Below are 24074 nucleotides of genomic sequence, written 5' to 3'. Positions count from 1 at the left end.
TTTTCTTAATCAGGTTTATGGAATTACTTACTGCTTGAAGAACTACTGTTCTTCATCTCTAAAGACCCTCCTTGATGTGCTCCTCTTCTTTACCTGCTTCTCTTCTTTACATCTATGAGATCACTGTGCTACCTGGATGGCGACATGCTGTGTGTATGACTGAGAGAGACTGGGACTCAACAGTGGAGCTGTAAAACCTGGTTGGGCTCTCTTGTGACTGCAAAAGTAAGAGGTTGTGCATATGCATGTGCCTGAGCCTGGCCTGCACAGCACATGGCCTGCACATGATCCCCATTCTCAGACCTGCCACTCCATTGTCAACCTCTGGTGATAATACAGGCATCTCAGACAGAAACTGCTGTCTCTAATTTTCAAAGAAATTCTGGATCTGACTTCAGGTTTATTCTCAGATAAAAGTAGAAATGCTCAAACATTTTGTCCTGTACTTGCTTCGCCTGTCCAATCAAACAGAAATTACTACTGTGGTATTTGTATGGCTGCCTCAGAAACCAAAATCCTCAATAACTCACTCTATTGCTAAAATTAAGATAGCAAAGCTATCTAACAGCCTTTTATATCCTCCAGGTCCATCATGTTTCTAGCTTAGCAAGAAAAAAAAGGAACAAGACTGTAGAAGATATTCTAACGGGAAAAGCAACTACCCTTTGTACAAGTGGATTTTAGGCCTGAGCATATGCATTTGACATACTCATTTTCTTAAACTGTTTCTTTTCATGGATCTCTCCTCTGTGGCTTACATGGCTGTGTTGGAATCAGTTCTGTCTTATCATCATTGCCATGGTTACCTTATCATCATTACTGTACAATTGTGTTGCTATATTACTATTGCAGATGTCTTACCAAAATTCTCTAAAGCAAAATGATCCTAGAACTTACTCTGTACACATCCCAAACTACTAAGCATCGATATTTTTTATAATCTGTTTCCCAGCTAAAACAAAGATGGCTTGAACTTCTCTGCTGAAATAAAGCTGTTTGCCCTTCCTGGTAGAGAACAAATTGCTCCATGCATCATCTTCAGCATAAGCAATTCCTTACACCTAATGCAAAAAAAACCCCCCTTCTACTTAAATGGGCCTCTCAGCAGCCTAATTTGCCTTTACTTTCATTACTACATTGCTAAAAATCACAAGATCGTTGATATCTGCAGCAGGGAAGACATGTTAGCCTCTGAAATGAGGCTATAATGATATAGCAAATACAGAGATCATTATAGCAGGGTAGGGTACATCTCAAAGCCCAGGACAGAGAAAAGTTCAAGTTTGTGGTGAAAAAATCTTTGCTGGGGGCACTATGCTACAGGGCCACAAAAATTATCCTATGAAGTCAGTCTGAGAGAGTTGGAGTTGTTCAGCCTAGAGAAGAGAAGCCTCCAGGGAGATCTTTCTGTGGCCTTTCAGTACTTAAAAGGAGCTTATAAGAAAGATGGGGAAAGACTTTACAGTAGGGCCTGTAGCAATAGGACAAGAGTAACGTTTTTAAACCAAAAGAGGGTAGATTCAGTCTAGATACAAGGAAGAAATTTTTTTGTGATGAAGGCGGTGAAACACTGGAACAGGTTGACCAGAGAGGCTGTAGATGCCCCATCCCTGGAAACACTTAGGTACAGGCAGGATGGAGCTCTGAGCAACCTGATCTACTTGAAGATGTCCTTGCTCATTGCATGGGGAGTTGGACTAGATGACCTTTAAAGGTGCCTTCTGACCCAAACCTTTCTATGATTCAATGATTCTATGCAGTCCTTCAGAATAGAATTGGGAAAGCCCAGATGCTAACATCTGGTTTTAATCCAAATTATGTATTAACTTCTAGTGGACAAATGAATGCAGAATTCTTATTCCAAAGAGTGACTGTAACTTAGCTTGGCGCTAACTACCAGATTTCCCACCCCATTTATCTTTATTATAAGAACCACTCCTTACTACATTCACAGGCAGAGGCTTTGAGTATGTATGATAATGAATGCCATTGTGAGGTTAGAGTACAATGGTGTGAAGAAAGTGATTCATGACTGGGAAAAGACAAACAAATAAATTTATTGAATGACACATTGCCTAGATGCATGATTCTAGGTTTATAAACAAGGGGTTATATATTGTTCCACAGATATAATCTAATATTACCAAACTGGAGAATACAAAATACACTTACGATATTTATAATCATTCCAATGATAAGAGAAATGAAATCTTAAAGAAATACAAGTGAATAGCAGAACCTCTAATAAGAGAGGACATGGTAGTAGTAATTTAGCAGTGAAATTTTTCTTCTTAAGCTAAGAATGACTGGCAATTTGTAAGGGGAGCTAACTGACCGTCTTCTAAACTGGAAGTGGAAACAAGGTCATCGTGATACAGCAAGTATAGAGCTCATCATAATTTTTAACTAAAGGCAAATAAGACAACACTTGCCTTGTCACGTGTTCAGATTGCATGTCACTAGCCAGACCTGACAGTGATCCCATCATCCCACTATACCTGCAGTTATGGGACATGGAAAGAACTACTACGTGGTAAAATTGTCATAGCACTGTAGGGATATTGCTCTATCCTCTGCTGACAGCCAAGAAGTTTTCTCTGGATGTTTGTTATAGCCATTGCAGCTTTGGGATACCTGAGAGGTTCTGATTTGCTGGGAAGGCCCAGCTGCATGATTGCTAACTTGGGGATATCTTGGCATTAGAAGAAGGTCGTAATTTCAGGATGGCAGAGGCAGCAGGGCTCTTGCTGCCAGCCAGGCTCTCCTGGAGCATCACTGAGGGGCTGAGTGTGCAGGGGTAGAATTCTCCCAACAGAGACAACCCTTTAGCTCTAAAAAATTAAATTCCTTAGGTAACAGGCATTTTTGTATCTTTACCATCCATCTGGGAAATGTAGATTGTGTTCATTGTACCAAACAACTTTCCAGGGTCCATGCTCTCTAGAAAACTGCATTGACGTTCAGGCTGGGTTGCCCCTCACTGTAGCAGAAGTTGGATTCCTCAGCAGGTGAGACGCTTTTCTTTCTGCAGGATTCACTGGAGTGAGTCCAGAAGAGGGACACAAAGATGATTCCAGATGCACTCCAGTACGTCAATGTCTCTGGGGAGCCCAGACCAGAACCTAGCACTCCAGACATCTCACCAGGGCTACACAGAGAGGAAGGACCACCTCCCTCAATGTACTGGCCGTGTTCTTTGCAATGGGGCTACTGTGCAGATCCCCCTACTTTTCCAGCCAGGCTGAAGCATCTGTGAGACAAACTGGTGAATAACATGTGGCCTGTCCTGATTGTTTCGGAAAACACAGTTTATAACCTGAATTGAAGAGCTCTGGTGAATCCCACAATATAGCAATTGAGTTAAATACAAATTACTTCATCATTTATGATGTTTCAAAAACGCATGTGCTCTTATAAACTAATTGAAATTAAAAAAAGCCCTGATTTTCCTTGGGTGCTATTGGGCTTTTCCAAATGCCTGCTGCTTTGCACTGTCTGCATGCAGAGTTGTGTGTGATTACCCAGACCCTGCACATGTGGGGAAGCTTTATGAGCTTTGGGATCAGCTCCAGATGGTGGCTCGGTGCTCTCCTTTTCCCAACACCCATGGGAGGCCTGGCTAGCAGGAAGTGGATGCAGCCCAAGGCAGCACAGGGCAGAAGAGGAGAAGCAGATTTCTCAGCAGGGCTGTGGGCAGACTTGGCTGTGACACACCCTCAGGGATGGGCTAGCAGAGAGGCGTGAAGTTCCTACAAAAGGTCAACTTCCCCATGCCTGAAAATTACTCAAGAGGGCTTGCTTATTGTGCTTCAAGAGGGCTTGTTAATTATTATGTTTTTTATGGTAAGATGCTCTAGGAGAGCTTGGTGTGAAATGAGTTCACTCGTTAAAAGTAACCTTAAAATGTGAAATGCAAAGTCTGGTTCTCATCTCTGCACCTTCTCCAGTCAATAACATCAGGGAGACATGAGAGGCTATCTCAGAATGACAATGTGCAGCATCAGCATCAATTAGGTGGAAATTAGTCCGAGGTTCACAAACATTTGGGACTTGTTTTTTAATCACCTTTGGCTTCATAAAATTATTTGTGATACTTATTTATATTATCTCCAGTTGGTCCTTCCAGGAGTATGTATTCCATAAAAAGGAAGGGATGGAAATTTACCTAAAATGCTGCATAGAATCTAGAATTATGGCTGTTCATTTGAATGGGGGGAAAAAAAAAAACGATGTTGCTCATCTCTATTAAAAGATAAGAAGAGAAAAATAATTTTGCAGACTTGGGTTTCACTTTAAAGAACAACTGTTTGGGTGAAAATAGCTTTTGGATCAGCCAAGGCTGATGTTTCATGGTCCTGCTGTGCCTGTACTGCCGAGTCCTGAAGACTCACAGAGGTTTAACCCAATGCTGCAGCTCCGCAACATGACCAGCCTTGGCAGCATCTTAGCCTGGCATGTTGGAGCTGTGTTCTGTGCAGGTCTTACTTCCTCATTAAAAATTTAGGTAGCTCTATTTTGCTCAATCTTACACAAATCAGTGACCCTGAGTTTTCTGGAAAATCTCCAGATGTGGTCTTCTGTGGGAAAAATTTTGGATCCTTCTTGTATTCATTAAAAATAAAGGAGAATAAAACCTTATCACCGAAGTCAGTGGCATCTGTCAGCTCCATTTTGCAGGTTGCTCAACTCAGCTGAATTACTGTCTGACAAATGGGCAAACTTGAAAGATACTTTTTCCCCCATCTCCTTCAAAAATCCTGTGTCATTAGACATGCTTAAAAATGCAGGTAGAAAAAGATCATCTTGTCTCTCCCCTTTGACCCCTTAGCTTTACAGAATTCCTTATTATATTATTTCGACTGTTGCCTTTCCTAATGTGGCCATACATATCCAGAGCTTTTCATTCAGATAAATGATGGCCTTTCTACATTATTGCCTAATTATCCTTATTAACTTATTCTTGAATTTAACTTTCCAGTTTTTGCTTTCACTTTTCTAACTTCCAACAAAAGTTGTTCCTAAAACTATAGATGAAATACAGGAACTTCTGGCAAAGAAACATAATAGCCAGAGGGAGGGGGAAATGCCTAGGGCAACTTCTACCCTGGTTGGTTAAGCAGAACTTCCACTGACATCCTGAAACAGATGAGGTCCTGATAAAAACAGTCATGATTGACTGTTGTGCTATCTGGCTGCATTCTAGACTTTTAAATGAATTTGAAAGCAGCCAGGCATCTAATCTTTTTCAAAGGAACAGCCAAGACAGAGAAGAATTTTGCTATGCAGTTTTGGTGCTAACAGTGTACAGTAAACAAAGTCCTGATCAAGCATGGTGTAATACCCATGTCCTTGTAGGAGACATTTATGTTACTTGTAGGATACATTCATACTACCCACTGTTGCCCACCTAAAGCTTAACTAGTACTTTACATTCCTGTAGGAGGTATGGAAGAGGTGGGTGTGGGATGGACTGGCCTGTGGAAGTATCCGTTTCTGCCTGGTAGCAAAAGAAGGTATCAAGGAGAGCTAGGTAGAACTGGCACTTGTCTTTTCAGTGGCAAATCTGGGAGAAATGAATCCCAGCACTAACTTAATTTTTGGTAAGAAAAAGAAGCAAAGCTCAAGGTTGTTTGCTTTTGATAGAAACATTCAGGTATTTGAGGTGCTCCCAGATCAGTGCTTGAGATCAGTAATATTTTGTGGTAGTTATGTATGGGAGTTGAACACGTAGGTGAGGAATAGGAAATCCTGTACCAGTTTGACCAAGGTTTCCTCCCACACTCACTTGGTGTCGTTGAGCTGTGAGTGAGACTGAATTTGGTGAATTCCACAGTGCTTCAGCTGCTCTACACCTCTCTTACCCACCTCCCAGCTTGTTTCACTCCCTCTGTATAAGGTACTGAGTTTCTGGCACCATGTGCCAAGTCTCCTTTTTGTCACACGGAGTCAATGGGGGGTAAGGATGCAAATAAATAGTCAAATTCAGATACTTCTTCCTTCATCCTCTGGAGGCCTAATCCAGAGGTGATTGATATCAGTGGAGAAGTTTGAAGTAACTGCACCAGAACGTGATTTGAGAGTGATTTTGCCAAAGAACAGAGGAGCAGTACATTTGTGTGGGATACTTATCTGTGATACCAAAAGAATAAGTCCCATTATCTGTCATCTTGGACTCCATGGACATGATTTTTCTTCCAGCAAAATGTTACATTCTCCAAGCAAGAAAAATCCTTTCACCAAAACTTTGCATCTAAAAGCATTTGTTAAAGGATTCATTTTAAAACCAGAGAGAACTATTATTCTCTGACCTCTTATGTTGAAGGGAATACACAAGGTAGATTAAAGTTTTATTATTGCTTGATCAAACAATGTACTTGAATGTTTGTTGGGAGAAAGGTTTTCCAAAATACAGAAAAGTGTATTTTCGTAACACAGTGTCAGACCTCTTGATGAAAAAAACCCAAGCAAGGAAGACACATTTGTGCTGCCTGTGAGGGCAATCAGGACCACAATTATCCAGCGCAATTCTATTCAGATCCTATAAATAAAAGGTAAATTTGGTTTTGGAATAAGAGTGGTTTGTGCTTATGATAAAAAAATATTCCCATATATGTCTCAGAAGATTAAATAGAGAGCAGAAAATGTGCAGAATGGGGTGAAAGAGAGCACCCCTGTGCATGACATCCTCTTCAGCAGATTCACTAAGCTTTCCTGGCCACTGCCAGCCAAGGTCCAGTGGGATTTGCCTTGCTTGACTGAGAGGTCTGCAAATTAGCAAAGGTTAATTGTACACTGAAGCTGAGCACCCACGGGCCTCAGTACGAAGAGAAGCCCCTTCAGAGGCTGGTTCATGCATTCCAAGGTAGGAGTGTAAAAGAACTGAAAGGATCACAGCCAGTGTTACCCCACTGGTCATTACAAAAAGTCTGCAATATGGACAGGAGATGTTTCCCCACTTCAAATCCAGCTTTTTGAGGCATCCCAACCTTTAAGCCATATCCTTAGCCACGGAAAGCCTAAGAGCTCAAGTCAGATTTCAAAGGATTTTGTATATGAATAGTAGGGAATTTGGAGCTAGAGCATGATTAAGAGCCCTAGGTGGGGCTGCAATGTGGCGATAACTTCAGACAGACTTTATTACCTTGCTAGCTGGATATCTCCCTGGTTAATTCCTGCAGCTTCTGCACTTGTATTTGCTGCAGATGATCTGCTTTACTGTGCCTTTTATCAGTATGTGATCAGATATTTCTTTGAAACAACCTTTTTTATTTAGGCACCAAGAACACAGGAAGCGTTTTCCTTAGCAAAATTTGAAACTCTTTTTTTCAGCCAGAATACTGCCCAAAGAGGTTGCCTGTCTTGTAGCCTTTGCCCCAGACCATGCAGCAGTTTGCTCCATTTGCTGTTTCTAGCTTCTTAAAGGATTTCTTGCCATCTTTTTACCTCTGACTCACAGGCTCTCAAATATTTGCATTAAAATCCCCTTGCTATGTGTCCTGATCTTCACATGAGCCCATAATTTTGGTCAGGTACTGCTGAGTAAAGGAGTACTGACTCAACACCTCCTCATGGAAAACTGCTGCTTTTTCCAGTGGTTTCAATAAGGTTTTGGGGTTAGGCAGGCTCCCTAGAAACCAGTCAAACTTCCTCATAACAGTAAAATACCAAATTCTTTTCTGAACCTTACAGACTTCTTGGTGTCAGCAATGTTTCAGCGTGTGTAAGATTTATGTGTAATGAACCTTGCTAGCATGTAATATTAATTTTGCAGCACTTCAACCTCTTCCATCTAACCCTCCTTTTTTTGCCATGCTTACCTGTCCTGTGATGCTGAAACATAGGAAGAAATATCCTTAGGTCAGGGACCTGTCAATCAGTTAATGTCTCTAAAGTGCAACACACTTTTAACAGGCCTGTATTAATAATGAATCACATTTGCTTTCCAGATGTGCAAACACTTACTTGAGTTTTCCCACCTGTGTGTCAGAGGGCGTAGGGACTCACTGTATCCAAAGAGCAAAAAGCCACTACTGTGATGGCAATGTCAGCTGCTGTAGCCCAGCTGTGACAGGAAGGACAGGGCCAATCTCCTCTCTATTAGCAGCAAACTTTTGTCATAGAAGTCCCTCCACAGCTTCAGGCAAACCAAGGCATTAAAATGGACACAGAGCCCAACATGTCCAGTTTTACTGTGGTGGTACTTAGATACTCAAGTTTCACTACATCAAAGGGAAGTCAGACTGTTATCAGCATGGATGTTTTTCCTGAGGTAAGACAACCCCTATTCCTTCCCCTTTCCTTGTAGAATTTAAAGAACTCAGGCAAGAGCTCACTTCAAAGACAGGTAGATGAGGAAACAGAGGGAATACTGACTTTTAAAGTAGCTTCTTGCCTCTATAGGATTAAGGAAGTTGGGCAGGTAGATAGTCACCTTGTCTTCCTCATAATTTTCCCCTTCTCCTGAGCACTGAATATTTTTCTCCTCATTTCATTTCCTATCCCAACAAACAACCCATCAGTCTCCTCAGAGGAGTCAGTCTTGGCAAACACAGGGGAAAGGAAGAGACCAAGTAATATCAGCCCCACAGGCCTCCCTGCAAGATGGTTTGAGGCACCCTTGCCATTCCTCTTTATCACCGTGCCCCAGTGCACTCCAGGCTCCAGTGCAAAGTGATGTATTGGTGGTCAAGACACAGTCAGACCAGGGTAGGGTCCCCAGGGAACAGGGCTGAGAGGGTTCATCTTTCCACCATGATGGAAAAGAGTAAGGAAGCATTGCTCACTGTGGTTACATGTGGGAAATGTACTCATCCCCTCTGATGGCAGCAATAGTTTTCCATTGACATTGTTAAGAACCACAGCAGACTCCTGCTCCATTCTTTGTGTTTGCTGGCATTTCCACTGGCATTTCCATTTCTGTCTCGTTCTGAGACTACCTTGTGTATTCATGTTTAGGACCCAGCCAGTGCCTGTCTTGCCAGTTACCCATTCTCTATAACACATTCTGCTTTTATTTTAGCTCAAGTGATTTGTATTTCATGATAACCCCATTATTCTGGGGGTTTAGCAGCTATCTTCTCTTAGAGTCACATTTCTCTGCCTGCTATGGGTCAGTCTCCCACTAGCCCAGAATGCTGACTTGGGTAGCCCAGGTGGGTAACTCTTCCTGTGGGTGGACAAAATTTCCAAAAGAGATAAGGCAGACAAGCACTTGCAAAGAGTCCAATATGAGCTCTGAACATCCCACTTCGAGTCTTGTCATTCCTCCAGCTATCAGCTATCTTCAGAGCTTGCCTACTGCCAGCTGTCCTCCTGTCTCTCCTCATGCTGCTGGCCATACAGCATGTGAGCTGTTGGAAGCAGCAATTTCAGGAAAACTGGAGAAGTCACCATGTGATTTTAGTCAGACATCAGATGCTGCCTGGCTGAAGCTCAGCAGGCCCTCACCTGCATTTCAGCAATGTCACATCTCCTTTTCCATTGCCCACCATTGTGCATAATTTCAACAGTGTGTACAAGAGCATGCTGTGAACAGGAGAGAAACTCTTCATCCACACGTGTTTGTTATAGCTTTAGGACTCACCCCACTGTGTACTAACAGGAGATTTTAAAAATGAACATCAAATATAAAGATGTGAAAACTGCCATCTGATCCAGAAAGGAAGGTTTAAGCTCTCCTTGCTTTTTCAGCCCCTGAAACAGCCTGAAAATTGACTGACCTTACACTGTGTGTGTGAGTTATTTAACATAGGCTTTGCTGGCCCAGGGAGGGAAGGGAGACCTTGAGTATAGTTCCTCAGCCTGGAGATAGATTCCTGTCCTCACCTTCCAGAGGCACAAACCCAGCACTGTTAGTAGCTGCATCTCAGCTGATGGTAGCTGCTCTGACAAAACACTCTGGGTAATATTTTTCATATTATTTTCCTTCTCATACATCCCAAGTCTCTATTTACCTTTTCTTAATTATGGTTTTTCATCCTTATTTCTTCATGACTGATTACCCCAGGTTCTTTCCCTGCACTGGTCTTGTCCACTCATGTATACCCTGTTTTGTATTTGTATCTGAAATTCCCTTAACTGTTCTGAGCCTATACTTGTCATATTTCATTCCTTCCTGACAGCCCCCCTAATTCATCCAGGTCATTGCAGTAGATCCTAGATTATTAATTACTATCCCAGAGTGTTGGGTCATCACTGTACTTTTATTTCTTCCATTCCTTTCTATAGCTTTCTCTTAAATATCTTAAACACCAGGACTCTGCGAAGCCCAGCCCTTGGGCAGGGATGGGGCATAGGGAAGGCAGAGACAGTAAGTGATTTTAAGAGACAAGAGATTCAATCAGGCATTAAGGTTAGTGAAACCACTTTCACAGAGGTAGGATAGAGGCATATCACCAAGAGACACAGCAAACTGAATAGGCAAAGGGGTGGGAAAGGGTGTTCATCAGCACTATTCTGACCCTTCCATAAAAATATATTTAATTGAATTGACAAGAGCAAAAATGTCAAAAAAGCTTCTGGTTGTGAAAGATAGGTCTCATCAGCCTTGGGGATGCACAGTGCCAGCAGGTCCTGAACCACAGAGTCAGGGATGTGTCTCGGTGGTGTGATGAACCCTGTCCCTCTGGGGAGGGGACACAGCCCGGCTCACCCCACAGAATAAGTGGAGGGTGGGACAAAGCAGTGCTCCTGGGGGAGAGGAGAGGCTGGGCCAGGGAGCGGCAGTGGCAGCTCGCAGTGAAATGCTCTCAGCCTGCCTGATGCTCGGCCACAGCCACAGCCCCCACTCTGTGGTTAGCCCTGCTACAGTCGTTGCAGGCAGCTGTCGCTGCTGCTCTTTCCTATGCTTAATATCCCTCTTTGGCTTTTATGTGAAGCTGACCACCCAAGGCCTTCTGACTCTCTGCCCTTTGCGGTGAGCAACACTTTTACTGTGTAAAGCCCTTTCTTGTTGCATAAATTTTCTGTAAGGGTCATGCAAGAGCAACCCGAAGAGAGACCCAGGAACACATGGTTTATGAATTTGAGGGAAGATATGGAGAAAATTGCAGTCAGTTGGCACAGCTTAGAAAGGCGATTAGAGAAAAAAAGACCTATGGTGCAAAAAGATTAAGATAGACAAGAAGCAAAGAAGCATGGAGAGATAGTACTGTCCTCTGAGAGCATTCTGAGAGCACACACACCCTTGCCCAGTTGTTCAAGCTATCAGTTTTATTGTGCCCTCAGACCCTCCCATCCTAGGGGCATCAGCTGGGAACTGAATCACTGCAAAAGAGCTGAGAACATTTCTTCAGAAGGAGCAGGTCTTCTCTGACTTAAGCATTCACACCACAACCAGCCAAAAGCACCCAACAAGAACTCAAAGGTATAAAAGAGGTGTGAACAGGTGTCCTAAAGCCATCTGCAGTCACTCTCCCAAAGCAAACAACCTTATGTCCAAACAGGCGGTACTCTCCCCAGCAAACACATAGCCACGTGTCTTGGCATGGGTGCCTCAATGGCTCCAATCGCCAGTGCATCAATCTACTTCATTCTAGCCTGTAAAAAAAAGGACTGCAGAGCAAATATTACCTCTTTTCTTTTCTCCTGAGACCTATCTGCCTGGGACACTCTCTGGAGCAGGCATTTGCAGCTTCTGTAGAGTACTAGTTGAGCCCCACATGGTATGGGCTGTCAGAGCTGCAAAGGCTCTTGAAGCCACCAGGAGGTACATGCAAAATAGTGAAAGTTGACATAGTGACTGCCCTAGAGGTGGAAAACTGCAGCGTCTGCTTAAATGGACTAATCACTGCAGGGGCCTTCTAGGAAAGGTCATGCTAATTACATGTGTACAGCTCATGATGGGACTTGTGTCCTAACAGAGGTTAGACTTTCACTGGCATGGCAGCTGTTTCCCACCTTTCCAGCTGTAAGTTGCTCCCTGTCTGTACTGAAGAACAGGCTGGAGCACCCTGGAGCTTGCCTTACCTTGCCCAGGATTGCACAGAACTGACATGTCAGAAGTGTTGAGGTTTTCTGTCATCCCGGGCGCTGCTATCAGTGATGGACTGGAAATGTGGTCTAAGTGCTGCCTCTGCTTGCATGGACTGCGCTTTTGGAGACGGTGAGGAATGGCGCTGAATAAACAGCATGTCCTTTATACTGGGCAGGATGGTGAATGCCTGATGTGGAGGGGACACACAGATCAGGGATACAAAAAGGAGCAGTTTGCTGTGCCCTGAATGTCTTTTGGCACTGGAGTGCACAACACCTGCTTGAGACCTTCCCAGCCATCTCAGGGTAGTGGTAGCTGAACTGACAGCTCCACTGAGTGTCCAAAAATCAGAGCCTCTTTCCATTGTTTATGCTGTGACAGTACCTGAAAGGCTGAGCCAGGTGGTGCTGTATGGCCTGGCACAAACACTGAGTCAGAGACGTTTTTCACTATGAGGAGCTGATGCAAGAGCCACCACATTGGTCATCACTGGGGCTGCTGTCTCTGCAAAGGAACCAGACCCAAAACCCTGATTCATCTTCTGAGCTATACATGAATGCTCAGCTTCAAACGCATGCTTGACTCTTACACAAACCATCTGAGAGAAATCGGGCTGTGAAATTTTCCTTGTCCTCCACTTCACAAGAAGAAACATTCTGGTTAGTTATATATAGGGTCTCCATGACTAGAAATAGACGTGTTCTTTCCTGGCTGAAGGAGAGAGGGAGATACAAGACAGACCTATTTGCTGCCTAGTAGACTACATATTCAACCTTTTCCTTTCACACTGATACAGTAACTGTACGTGAATGCTCCTGTCTCTTTATGGAGGACGTGGTTAGGTCCTTGTCTGCCTTACTAAATGTCCGACTTTCCTGTCTCTTGGAACATAGCAAGGCACTCCTGTTTGCCATGGAGACCATCCCCTGTCTCATCTATCAAGATGAGATCCTCCTGCATGCAGCAGCAAGAAAACTTCCTCATCCTGTGGAGTGCCTGGGGGTCCCTGGGGCCATTACTCTGCTCTGCTCCTGGTCAGTTCTCCAGGGCAGCCCCTGGACAGTGTAAAACATTGCACTGCCCACTCTGCTGGCATCACTGGCTGGCGCCAGGGCTGCAGCAGTGGGGTGCATTTGTGTGTCAACAGAGGTTTGTCTCATTCATCCACCTGATAGTGGAGCTGAACATAATGATCTAAGGTGCAGGGCTGACTTCCTTTGGTAAGTTCATGTCCTCATCCTATGCCTCAGTTTACCCTTCCATTACATGGGGTGATCACACCTGCCTGCTTGCAGGCTGGCAAATGTTATCTTCTAGGCTTCAGATGGGAGATATTGTAAATATTGGCTCTAATAATTTATATGTCACAAGTTGGAAATACAGTTTCAAGTGTTCTCACCAGGAAAATGGTATTTGGGGAGTTAGGAAGAGGTCAGGATCCCTGCCGCATTGCTGTGCTCCTTTCCTTCCCATTGCAGTGATGCAACTGAAGGTAGAATTTGGCAAGGGGAATTTCACAGTGAATTAAAGTGTAGGAGGCAAGGGAAAGAGGCTGAGGTCACAGCACAGCTAATGTGCAATAGCCAGACCTACCCAGGCTGGTGGATAATGAGTTGTCAGGATTATATGTGGCAGCAGAATGGCTTGTTTTGAAGTGGAATTATTGAACTGATTATGGGCAAGTTCTTGTACCTACGTCCTGCAAATAAATAGCGCAAATAATGAGCAGCAAACAAGGCAAGACACATACTAAGCCAGCAGAACAAGGAGACAAAGTATTATCTGTCAGACAGAGAGACAAATTGAAAAAAGGGAGTCATTAAGAGAGGGAGATAAATCTGGGAGGGGGAAGAGTGACAAGGAAGAGAGACACTGCTGCTGTAAAATGGGAAGCACTCATTTTTTAATGCTATGTATCCCCAACGAGCATCATGAGGATACCTGGCTGCTTTGGCATATCTGGGACTGTGTGTGTCATGCCATGATGCTGCTGCATGCACCTTTCCTGGTCTGTATGTGCTGCTGCAAGCCTGGTGCATCCCTGTGAGTGATGAACTACTTTCATCAGTTCACACTAAATGTTCAGAATTAGTTGAGCTATAAGCCATATTTTATGTTAGGTTACAGGAGAAAACAGTAGGAGATAGGATTTATGCTCTCTGTATAAATGAACTTCATAAGCTTTTCTTCGCAAGGGAGAAAGAAATTGTGTCTGACAAAGTTCTGCACAAAAAAAAAATTTAAAAAGAACATTTCTAAAGTGGGAAAAAAACAACTTTTGTTATCACGGGTGATTAATTGAATTGATGCGTAACTGTTGTTCCAGAGCAGTGGAGATAAGAAACAGTGACAGACTATGCCCTAGTGGTCCCAATTCTGCTACTACCTGAAATTACAGTCCAAAGCAGGCTGACTTGTGTGCCCCACAAGTTCATAAAAATTCAAGAGCCACTCTCACCAGTCTACTTTTGATAAATTCTTCTTGATTCAGTAACCTTTCTTAATGGAATTTCTCTCTCTCTTCCTCTCTTTACTTTTACCTTTTTTTTTCACTTTGGTCCACACATTTATTATTATCCCTCCCACTCTCCTCCGTGGAAGTGCAGACCTCTGACTAAACATCCATGTTGTAATCTGTACAGGAATTTACTGATGGTGCATGACAGAAGGGACTTAAAGAAAATTATGCATTTCTCAGGTCTACCCTAGGGCACACAAATCAAAGTCTCCCCTGAACACTATATAGTAAAACTGAAAGTAGCTACACTTTATATGGAAATTAGATGATCCTAGGATATAACACAACCAAACATATATCAAAACACAGTGACAATGAAGGTGGAAACTACTTTTTCTTTAGTGAGGATGTAAACCTCTATTTTGTTTTATTTCTCCTAATATATGCCTTTTTCTCCAAGGATGAGAAAGAACCCCACTAGGAATATGCATTCACTGGACAGGCTCTAAAGCTTGCCATTCTTTTTTCATTTTCATTTTGCTTTTAGGCCACTTCTATTTTTACTGTCTTAGGAAAGGTATTTAGAATAGTTCACACAGTAACAAATACCTTGATCTCTTATGGACTGAATCAGAAAGGGAAGGGCTTAAGTGGGGGACAGGGAGTAATAGCTCATGGCATTTTTAGGGCAAGGGACCATATCTAATTTTGCTTTCTTCTTCTCTAGATTCTTGCTTGTTTTATAACAAAAACGAACCATAAAGCGTAGTGATGTGATATCTTGTACATAAAGCCTGCTGGTTTTCCTCACACTAGCTCCTTCCTGGGGGATGAGCCATTAACAGCAGAGCCCCTCCAGCTGCTGCTGTTGATGGCTGTGCAAAAGCAGCTGCCACGTGCAGGCTCATTGCAGCTGGGACATAGATCGTACAACATCTGGGTTTGTGTCACTTCCCTCCAGGGCTTCTGCACACCTTTCATATTCCATTTTTTTAATGAAATGGGGAGTGGGGGCTGGAGAGATCCATGTATGATTTGTGCTTTGAAACAAGGCAAAGAGGGACAGAGAAGGTTCAATGCCAAAACCAAACATAAAAGCAGAATAGATAAAAGGAAGATTGTGTTTATTCCACTAGTACTCCTGGATCAGCATTTGAAGAATTAACTTTCTGCATTCTTTTGTATTGTCATTTTATAGGGTGAAAAATCAGCTCATTTCAAGGCAGCATAAGAAAAGAAGGAGATGACAAAGTTCAGCATCCCTTGGGGCTCTCAGTTTTGATGAGCTGATAGATTAACCCAAGTGCTCTCCCACTTCTATTGGGTGTGTGGGATCAGATTGCATCTTGCTGCACATCTCAACAGAGTGCAGTGATACAAGTCATCTCGTCCATGAAGGCAACAGGACACCAAAATAGAAGCAGGAAAGAAGAAATAGCCAGAATACAGAGCATGATAGCTGAGCAGATATGGACTCAGGCTCCTATTCTATGACAGCCTTTCTCTCTATAAATCTATTCGTTCCTCCATGTCTCATTTGCATATTCATAAATTCAAAATGAAACTAGTTTGCTGTCTCACAGGTCCACTATGAAAGGTAAATGATATTAAATATTGTAACCTACTCTAATGCTGTGAAACCAAAATCTATTTAAGATTATTTTTACTGAAAAGGAGGGATATTTTATAGACAGTTTCCCTTTGTGTCAGAGGAGACCAGACGGTGATGTCAGACTTCCAAAGGCCAACATGACACTGGAAAAAAAACATTTATGCTTTCCCCCAAAATATGTAGAGTCCTTGAGAAGTGGAAATCTACGGAGGGCACAACTGGGACAAACAAATCATTGGGACATCATTACATATCTGCCTGCTACTTGCATATATCATGGAAATATATTTCCATGTGATGTCGGTGATAGCAGTGAGTGACTCCCTGCTTGGGAGCTGAAGGCAAGGGATTATCCTTCTTTGCTCATGAGACCACATAGGTTACTGCATCCAGCCTTGAGCTCCTTGATAAATAGGAAAGGCACTGGTAAATGGGAACAAATTCAGAGTGCCAGCAAAATGGTTAGGGGCACTGGCCCCATGAGGGCACTTTTTCAGCCTGGAGAGGAGGCAACTTTGGGGGCACTTAGGAAGCCAACGGAATGCATTCTGGGGTTCCTCCCCACCTGAATGACTCCACCAGTCAAAATATCTTATCTCTGCTGACAGTAAAGAAGGAAAGGCACAGGCATCTTCTGCAGAAAGGTATTTGTTTATGTTTAAAGAAATAGCATATGTAGATATAACAATTGGAAAAAGCCCTACCCCTGCACTGTATCGTGAAAATATCTGAGGATATAGGATAAGACCTGTTCAGTGCCTGGGTCATATTTCTCAGAGGATGATATCTTTGAATTTCTTTTACACAGCAGATGAGAACAGGTTTCCCCTTCAGTAGCCCACACATTTTTAACATACATCACAGGTGCCACTGAGAAATTGTTTTCCTACTATGTCTTTCTGTTTTGAACAATGCATAAACTGTCCTAGTGAAGAGAGAAAAAGGGCTCAGAGTTAAAAATGCCCCTATTTACTGCAGTGCCTTTATACTGCTTGTATTAAAACATTATCATTCACACAAGCAATGGTGTAAAGGAAGTCGAGGCAATAAAACACAAATCAGAGATGGTGCTTCCACTAATGAAAATACAGGTACCACAGCAAGTCCCTGGCTGTCCCTCCTGTCTCCTGACCAGCTGTGTGCAAATGTATCTGCTGGGTTGAGGAAGAGGAATGGTGACAGAAGAGCCAGTTTTTCTGCATGCGAAAGGGAAAGGGCAGTATCCATCCTGGGGTGACCAGCCTGTACAAACTGGCTTGAGCTCAACTCTGGCAGCAGTGCATGGCTTTCTGCAGTCTCCTACCTTCTCCTGCCAGCTTCCCTAGCTCCACCAGGAGCATTAGCATTGTTATGGCACACAAAGATACGGTCCTGGTTTCTTTATGGCTCAAGCAGGAACGTTAATTCCAACATTATGGCAATTCCTTTCCCATTTCACATGTACCATGCCCACTACACACAACTAACACTGGCTTTGGGTATGTCTCTTACCCTTTGGGGGCTTCTCATGTATCCCCTGTGTATCTGTCTCACTAGTGCCACAGACAAGAGGGGAGGATTCACCCATGAATCCCGAGGCAGACGCACATAAAGGGCTGTTATTTATCACCTCTTTTTGTGCAAAATCGGCTGTGCAGCAGTGTGGACAAAATCCCAGCTCAGCACTTGAAGGATCGCTCATGCCATCCTGCATCCCTATCAGCTGCAAACACTTCAATGTCCTGCAGGATAAAACCATACAAGGGGTGTGCTTACAGTGTTCATTGTGCAGGCTAGGTGTAGCTAGGCAGTTTATCATCCTCGTGGAAAATGGCCAGGACAGCAACTTCGAGATCAGCTACCTTGTTGAACAGCACCCTGTACTACAGCAGATGAAATTCAATTGCTTCCCAAAGAGCAAAGAAGATGCCTTGACCATCATGACCTGTCACATGAAGAGTTATAAGCCATGAGCATGAGAAAGATTCAGCTCTCCTGCCTGGCCAACAAAATAAAATACTTGCTGTTTTTTTGGGAAACTAAGAGTGCTGTTCTGGGACAGTACAGCCAGAGTGGCTACTCAGAGAAAGAGAGGCTGTCACTCAGCTTGTCTGCTGGCACTGCAATGCCAGCAGGACTCTCCTCCCTTGAGCATGTATTTGAAGCGTGTGTGGTGCTTGCCAGCTGAATCATAGCTGTTGGTACAGAGAAGATTGATGGGAGGGCAGAGGGACATAAGCTCCCCAAGAAAGATGACCAGTTTTCTTTGGAAAGCAGTCCTTTGCTATAGGAGGGGAAATCACAGCAAGAACAATGAGTAGAAGAGAATCGTGGACAAACTGCAACTGGAATATGGCATCCATCTGAAGGAGAAATGGGAAAATAGATCAGGCAAAGAGCAGAGCAGTAGAGAATAAAGTTTAGAGAAGATGTGAAGGTTTGCTTAAGGTAGGCAAGGAAAGATGAAGGAGATATAAAGGGGAATGGAGAATTTGGCTAGCAGCTGGGAGGCAATCAGAAAGGCAGTAGTAGGTCTGGGAGGGGAAACAGAGTGAAGAAAAAGACAAAAATAGAGAGAGGTAGAAACAGAAATGAAGATGTTGCTGCACCAAGTTTGCACAGGCTTTTGTGGTGATGGTTACCTGAGTGCCTGTGTGCCGTGCTCCCTAACTCCTCCAGGCTGGGAGCACAGCACAGATGCCCACACTGGCCCTGCATGAATCCTGCCCAGCTCTGCAGGAATTGCAGGCTGTGCAGCATATCTTCCTGGCCTCAGATTTGCACCTCCCCAGTAAGTCCTGCTTACATATTGTCAGCCATGTGCTGTAGAGCCCAGGACCCACTACGTGAAAGGCAATTATTTACTTAATGTTCATAAATTAATATCCAGCTCCTGGAGTCATCTGGCTCTTTAGGCCTTGGTGAGATGCTGTCTCTCTTTTCTTTTTTTTTTTTTTTTTCCCCAGTGCACACAAGATAGTGTGGAGCTGTTGATGTGTTTAGTACAAGTTTATCTTGAAGACATCTGCTTATGCCAAGGGAATAGTATGAACCCCCAGTGACCTGTAGAGCCTGCATTCCTAATTAGCTGAGAAATATTCCATAATCAGGGTATTGCCATTTGAATGGAGTCTAAAGATAGAAAGGTCGTGTTCTTGTCTGAGGTCACAAATAATCACTTCTGACTATATAGTTTCATTCTGACCTAGAGTTAACCAGGTGCAAAGCTGGTAAGCAGCAGGACAAGATTACACTGTCTCACAGAGTACATCTACCCCGAGGGCATGCCTTATGTTTTTCAGTCACCTTTTTTTCTTCCAACCTCTAGCAAACATGTACAAACCCTTCAAGCATGACCGAGTAAGTGCTTTGAAACAATGCCGGCTTTTACGGCTGCTTTGCTGCAGGCCATCAGCCCCAAGAAGGTGCAACAAGCACAAAATGCTGAGAATGTGCCCTCCAGCACACTCACACCACCCCCAGCACCTGCCAGCCCTTCTTGCCACTCACTCCCCATTTGCCTCTTGCCCACCTGTGTGTTGGGGTTTTTTTTGTTATTTTACTTTTTTGGCCCCTGCCCTTTTTTATTCTCCAGAGCAGCATTCACCTTCTGGAACCACCCAGCCTCCTCCATCCACTGCACTGCTTCACCACAGTATGGAGGCAGAAACTGATTTCTCTAAGGGCCTCCCAACATGTGGACCCTCTCCACCACAGCAAGAGTTTGGGCAGGAGTAACTCTGGCACTGGGAACCATTCCCAGGTTGCTTCAAACTACTGACTGTGGTGGAAGCATTTCAGTTTGGAGTTTGGCAATGTTGGTTGTAGCTTCCCAGAGGAAGAGCCTGGCTATCTCTGGTTTAAATACCCTGTGAGTGTCTTCTGTGGTGCAACCACAGACACAAATGAGGGGTGGGGTGTGGTGCAAACACACACCCACAGAGGGGTGGGGAGAAAGGCAAAGATGATATACTCCAATATGCTGATGGGGTATACCATGGCTGGATAGCATGTGTAGGAGAAAAATAAACAAATGGCCATGGACAGTAACAGAACTGCTCACCCAGATGGCAGGCTGATCAGAAGCAGCTAATACCCTGCCTTATCTTTCCATCTCTCCCAGCCTTCTCTCCGACTGGGCAATCTGTCACTACATCTCTACCCTGGAGGACATAAAAAACTGTACATTTCTGTACCTATGCCTTGTTCCCTCCTCCAACTGAGTTGTTTCAGGCACAAATGTAGGTTAGAACATTTCTCATATGGCTAAGCATAAGTTTGTGTCTGGGGAAAGACTCCACTCTGATTTTATGCCTTTGCTAGAGGGTTTGTCCCTAACTTCAGAACATCTATTTCACAGCAGGGACTGAGAATTGGATTAAGTTTGTGTGATGGATCTGTATGGCTACTCTACAGAGCAGGCACGTAAACCTCAAAGCAGGGCATCTTTGTGTGGTTGTAGGAATGGGCTCCCAGACTGGAAAGCAGTGGCAAAAAAATCACCAGGAAGAGTACACTCAACAAAAGAATAGTTCCCAGCAAGCTGTGTGTTGTTGCTGTGGAAATTATAATTTCAGTTCAGTTAACACTTGAAGATCAGTGTTTTGTTTTTGCCAGCAGTCAGGCTTCCTGATGTTACCTGCAGGAATTCTGTTGTGGATTAATACATAGGGTGACATGATCTCAGACAGATAGGTTTCTGCCCATCCTCCTTCTCTCAGCTACATGCAGTCCAAACTCTGTGAAATCCTCCTGGAAGCCCTTGAGAAATGTTCTTGCTTACTTCCAAAAAAAAAAAAAAAATCTATTCTGAAAAATCTATTCTAAAGGAAAAAAAAAATGGAAAAAAAACAAGCAAAAAAAAAAAAATTGGTTGGTGAAATAAGTTACATTGTAAAAAATCCCACTGGCAACTTCTGGGAAATTCACAAATGACTGTTCCTTTGTCCAGGGTCTCTGTCGCTTGGGCATGTCCCCTTACAGAGTGCATATATTTGTGGATGCTCACTGTTATCTTTGTTGTCTTGTTTGCACAGGGAAATAGTGTCAACATTCAATTTTTTGGTTTGTCTAAAGGACAGTTAAACTGTGATGGGTGACTTAGTTCTTTCAGGAGAAGTATTCAAACAGTGATTACTGTAGCTGAATGATTCAGAAAGTTTTCAGATAATCTTTGCTTAGGTCCTGATCTTCCCAAGACAATGCTTATGCTTCATTTTTTGCTTGCACAGTCACACGGAATTAAATGTGAGCAGAACAGCACTTTTAAAGTTATGCCTATCATAAATCACCTTTCTGCATCAGGGCCTCAATCACTGCGTGTTAATAGATATTCGATGGGGGGGAAAAAGAGTAAATAAGCTTGCTTTGGCCCCATTTTAAATTCCTTTTGTTTTCAGTGATAGTTTGGAAAACAGACCTTCGGTAAACAAAATAACAATGACAAAAAAAGGCAAGAGGAAACAGTTTTTAAAGCCACATATGGAAGTACTTCTGAAAACCCAGCTGTATGCTTGCATAAACAAGGATTCAGCCGAGGTATCTGCACGGTGTTCCTGTCAGGAAACAGCAGTGATGCGTATGATTTATCAGAGCACCAGCAAGTACATGCCGTGGATATTCGCTCTCAGTCCACAGTGTTAAAGATTAGAAAAGGTATCTGTTGAATTCATTTGAATAGCAAATAGACCGGGGAATCACAGTCTGTTCTCAGCTATTCGGTGGGTGAAAAAAGTAATTTATTGAATATATTAGTCTCTCAATTCTAGCAATTAGAGCAGAGTTAGAGATCCGAAGAAAATAATTTCAGGTTCTATATATAATTTCTACAAGAAACTGATAAGTGATGTTAGTGCATGTACTTCCTGGCTTCTGGGTCAGTCACAAGTAGTTCGTAACAAATTCTCCCCACTCCCAGCTCGGAGGCTGGCTGACAGTGCCCTCAGCCAAGCACTGGTGTAAGGATTTTTAAGATCAAAGCATGGGTTAGCTACATTATTCTTGTGGAATTAGATTTTTGACCCCTGTTTGTAACTCACAAATTACAGTTACAAAACTTAGTCACCTACAACATTTGCAAATTAATTTCAACAACCAATTGAATACTTGAGCTAATCCATATTAGTACACAGGGAAAGGAATCTTGGACATTTGCATTTTGCATAAAAGCATGACTGAAAGTACTTCAAGGACAACTGGTAGAAAAAAAGCACTTTGGGGAGAGGAAAGACACTGGAGTTGTCAGCATCTGGTATTTCCAGGACCAGTGTTCAATTTTTGCATAATTTGGTCAGAAATTAAAGCAGGTTTTCCAATGCTTTTATCAGGGAGCTTTTCTCCCAAGTGTCCATCCTCTTGGCAGCCCCTGAAGGGAGACACCAAGCTCCCAGTCATTCTTCCCTTAGAAGCCATTTCATCAACTCAAGTCAGAGGCACCTGGATGCCTACAGAAGAATCTGGAAAACCAGCATTGCATGTGGAAGAAGAGAAGCGAGCACCAAAGAGATGGCGGATTGCCATTTTGTACTCACCCAATTAATATGCTCCTTCCTCCATTTGGTCTCTTGGTCGTTCCAGTCTCCATAATGTCTGGTGAACAGATCAAGGGGTGGAGCTGAACTGGTGACTGTCACCTTATAACATCTCTCCTATAAACACATAGTACTAGCATAGGCAGCAGGCACTGTCGTGCTGATCATCATCCTCTGAGTCAGCCATTTGCAACCACCTTCTCCAGGCTGTCATCTTGCCACTACAAATTCAAAATCTGAGTCAGAACCCAATTTAAACTGCTATAATTAACAGTCCCAATTTAACCAAACCTAGCAGTTTGTCATCTTGCATACTCTGCATACATCTGAGCATCTTGCATTTGGGCTACTTTGTTCCCTGCTCATCTCCTTCTGCAGCCAAGCAGCTCAAGTCCAAAGAGATCAGTGGGTTTAGGCTCCCATCAGGGTAGAGTCTAACAGCAGCCAAACTGTAAAATTCAGCCATGCTGGACTCGTTTGATTGTTAAAAAGCAAAGTACCAAATGCGATGGAATGGATGCTGCTGTGTGCTAATCTATAAATACTGATGAGTCAAAAGGGGATGAAGTTCTGCAAGTGATTTGTCAGTGAAAAAGAATTATTGTAGAATGGAGTGGCCCACTGCAATGAGGCGGCTCTGGGGCAGAGAGCCCAGGCTGGCAAGGAAAAAGCCTGGGTGCTGCTTAGGGGAAAGATGGATGGAAGCATCTTGCTTGCTGGTGAGCCCCAGGAAACTTGGACCAGCCAAGTTTTCTATGTGGAAGATAATTGTTTATCAAACAAGCTAAACATGAGCACTATTTCCCTTATTGTTTCTATATGCTCATGTTACTAACAAATGCTTCACTCTGAAGAGGGCCTCTGGTCACTGTGGATAGTTTAAGAGTGTCCCTGCCTTCACTTTAAGGGAATTCCCTGCATTTATTTTTAGGGAATTGCAAATAGGTGACTTACAGATTAACTCATGTTTTTGCAGCCACAGGTGATGCCAAAACTGTGGGTGGAAACATATTTCTGAAAAACGTGTCTTTTTAAGATTCAGGGAAGATTTTTTTCCTCCACTTTCTCTCCGTTGCTTCCTTTCTTTTCTCTCACCATCCACTTTGAATAACTTATTTGGTCTTTGCGTTTTGGTGTTGTTTATTTTTGCAGTACTGTCTTGAGGCCACGACTAAGAGGTTCTGGCTCTTCACCCAAGTGCAACTGGAGAACCATCCACTGCCCATATGTGTTTATGACCTGCGTAGATGTGAATGGACTAAGAGAGCTAATTCATAAATAATTTATACACCAGATCAACAGGCAAGCTGGAATAAACTCCATGTCTCCAAATCTGATTTCAGTAACCCATGCCCTAAACTGAACTCACTCTGCTGTCTCAACACTTTGCTGTGATCCCTCTCCATCCTGTGGCTTCCTATGGATGCCCACTGTGTGTATTATTCTGCAAACACATCCAGTTGAGCCCATTTCAATGGATTATTTTTTATCATACCTATACATTGCTCTACTTTCTTACTG

The 24074-nt window shown here is 43.2% G+C and overlaps 1 long non-coding RNA gene across 2 annotated transcripts in view; it reads right to left on the bottom strand.

The window, feature by feature from the left end:
- LOC121659231 overlaps window positions 1-23009 on the bottom strand; it is an 88536-nt gene extending 65527 nt beyond the window's left edge. For both annotated transcript variants that reach the window (XR_006014222.1, XR_006014221.1), the window contains exon 1: window positions 22554-23009. This is a non-coding gene — a long non-coding RNA (uncharacterized LOC121659231). The remainder of the gene's footprint in view (window positions 1-22553) is intronic.
- Between the last annotated feature and the right edge of the window lie 1065 nt (window positions 23010-24074).

Source organism: Corvus kubaryi, unplaced genomic scaffold (assembly GCF_017639235.1).
Source record: "Corvus kubaryi isolate FWS band 111438036 unplaced genomic scaffold, C.kubaryi_AGA036_p1.0 split3-73, whole genome shotgun sequence".
Taxonomy (NCBI): domain Eukaryota; kingdom Metazoa; phylum Chordata; class Aves; order Passeriformes; family Corvidae; genus Corvus; species Corvus kubaryi.
The sequence above is the reverse complement of the archived record's forward strand: the minus strand, read 5'-3'. Positions and strand labels throughout refer to the sequence as shown.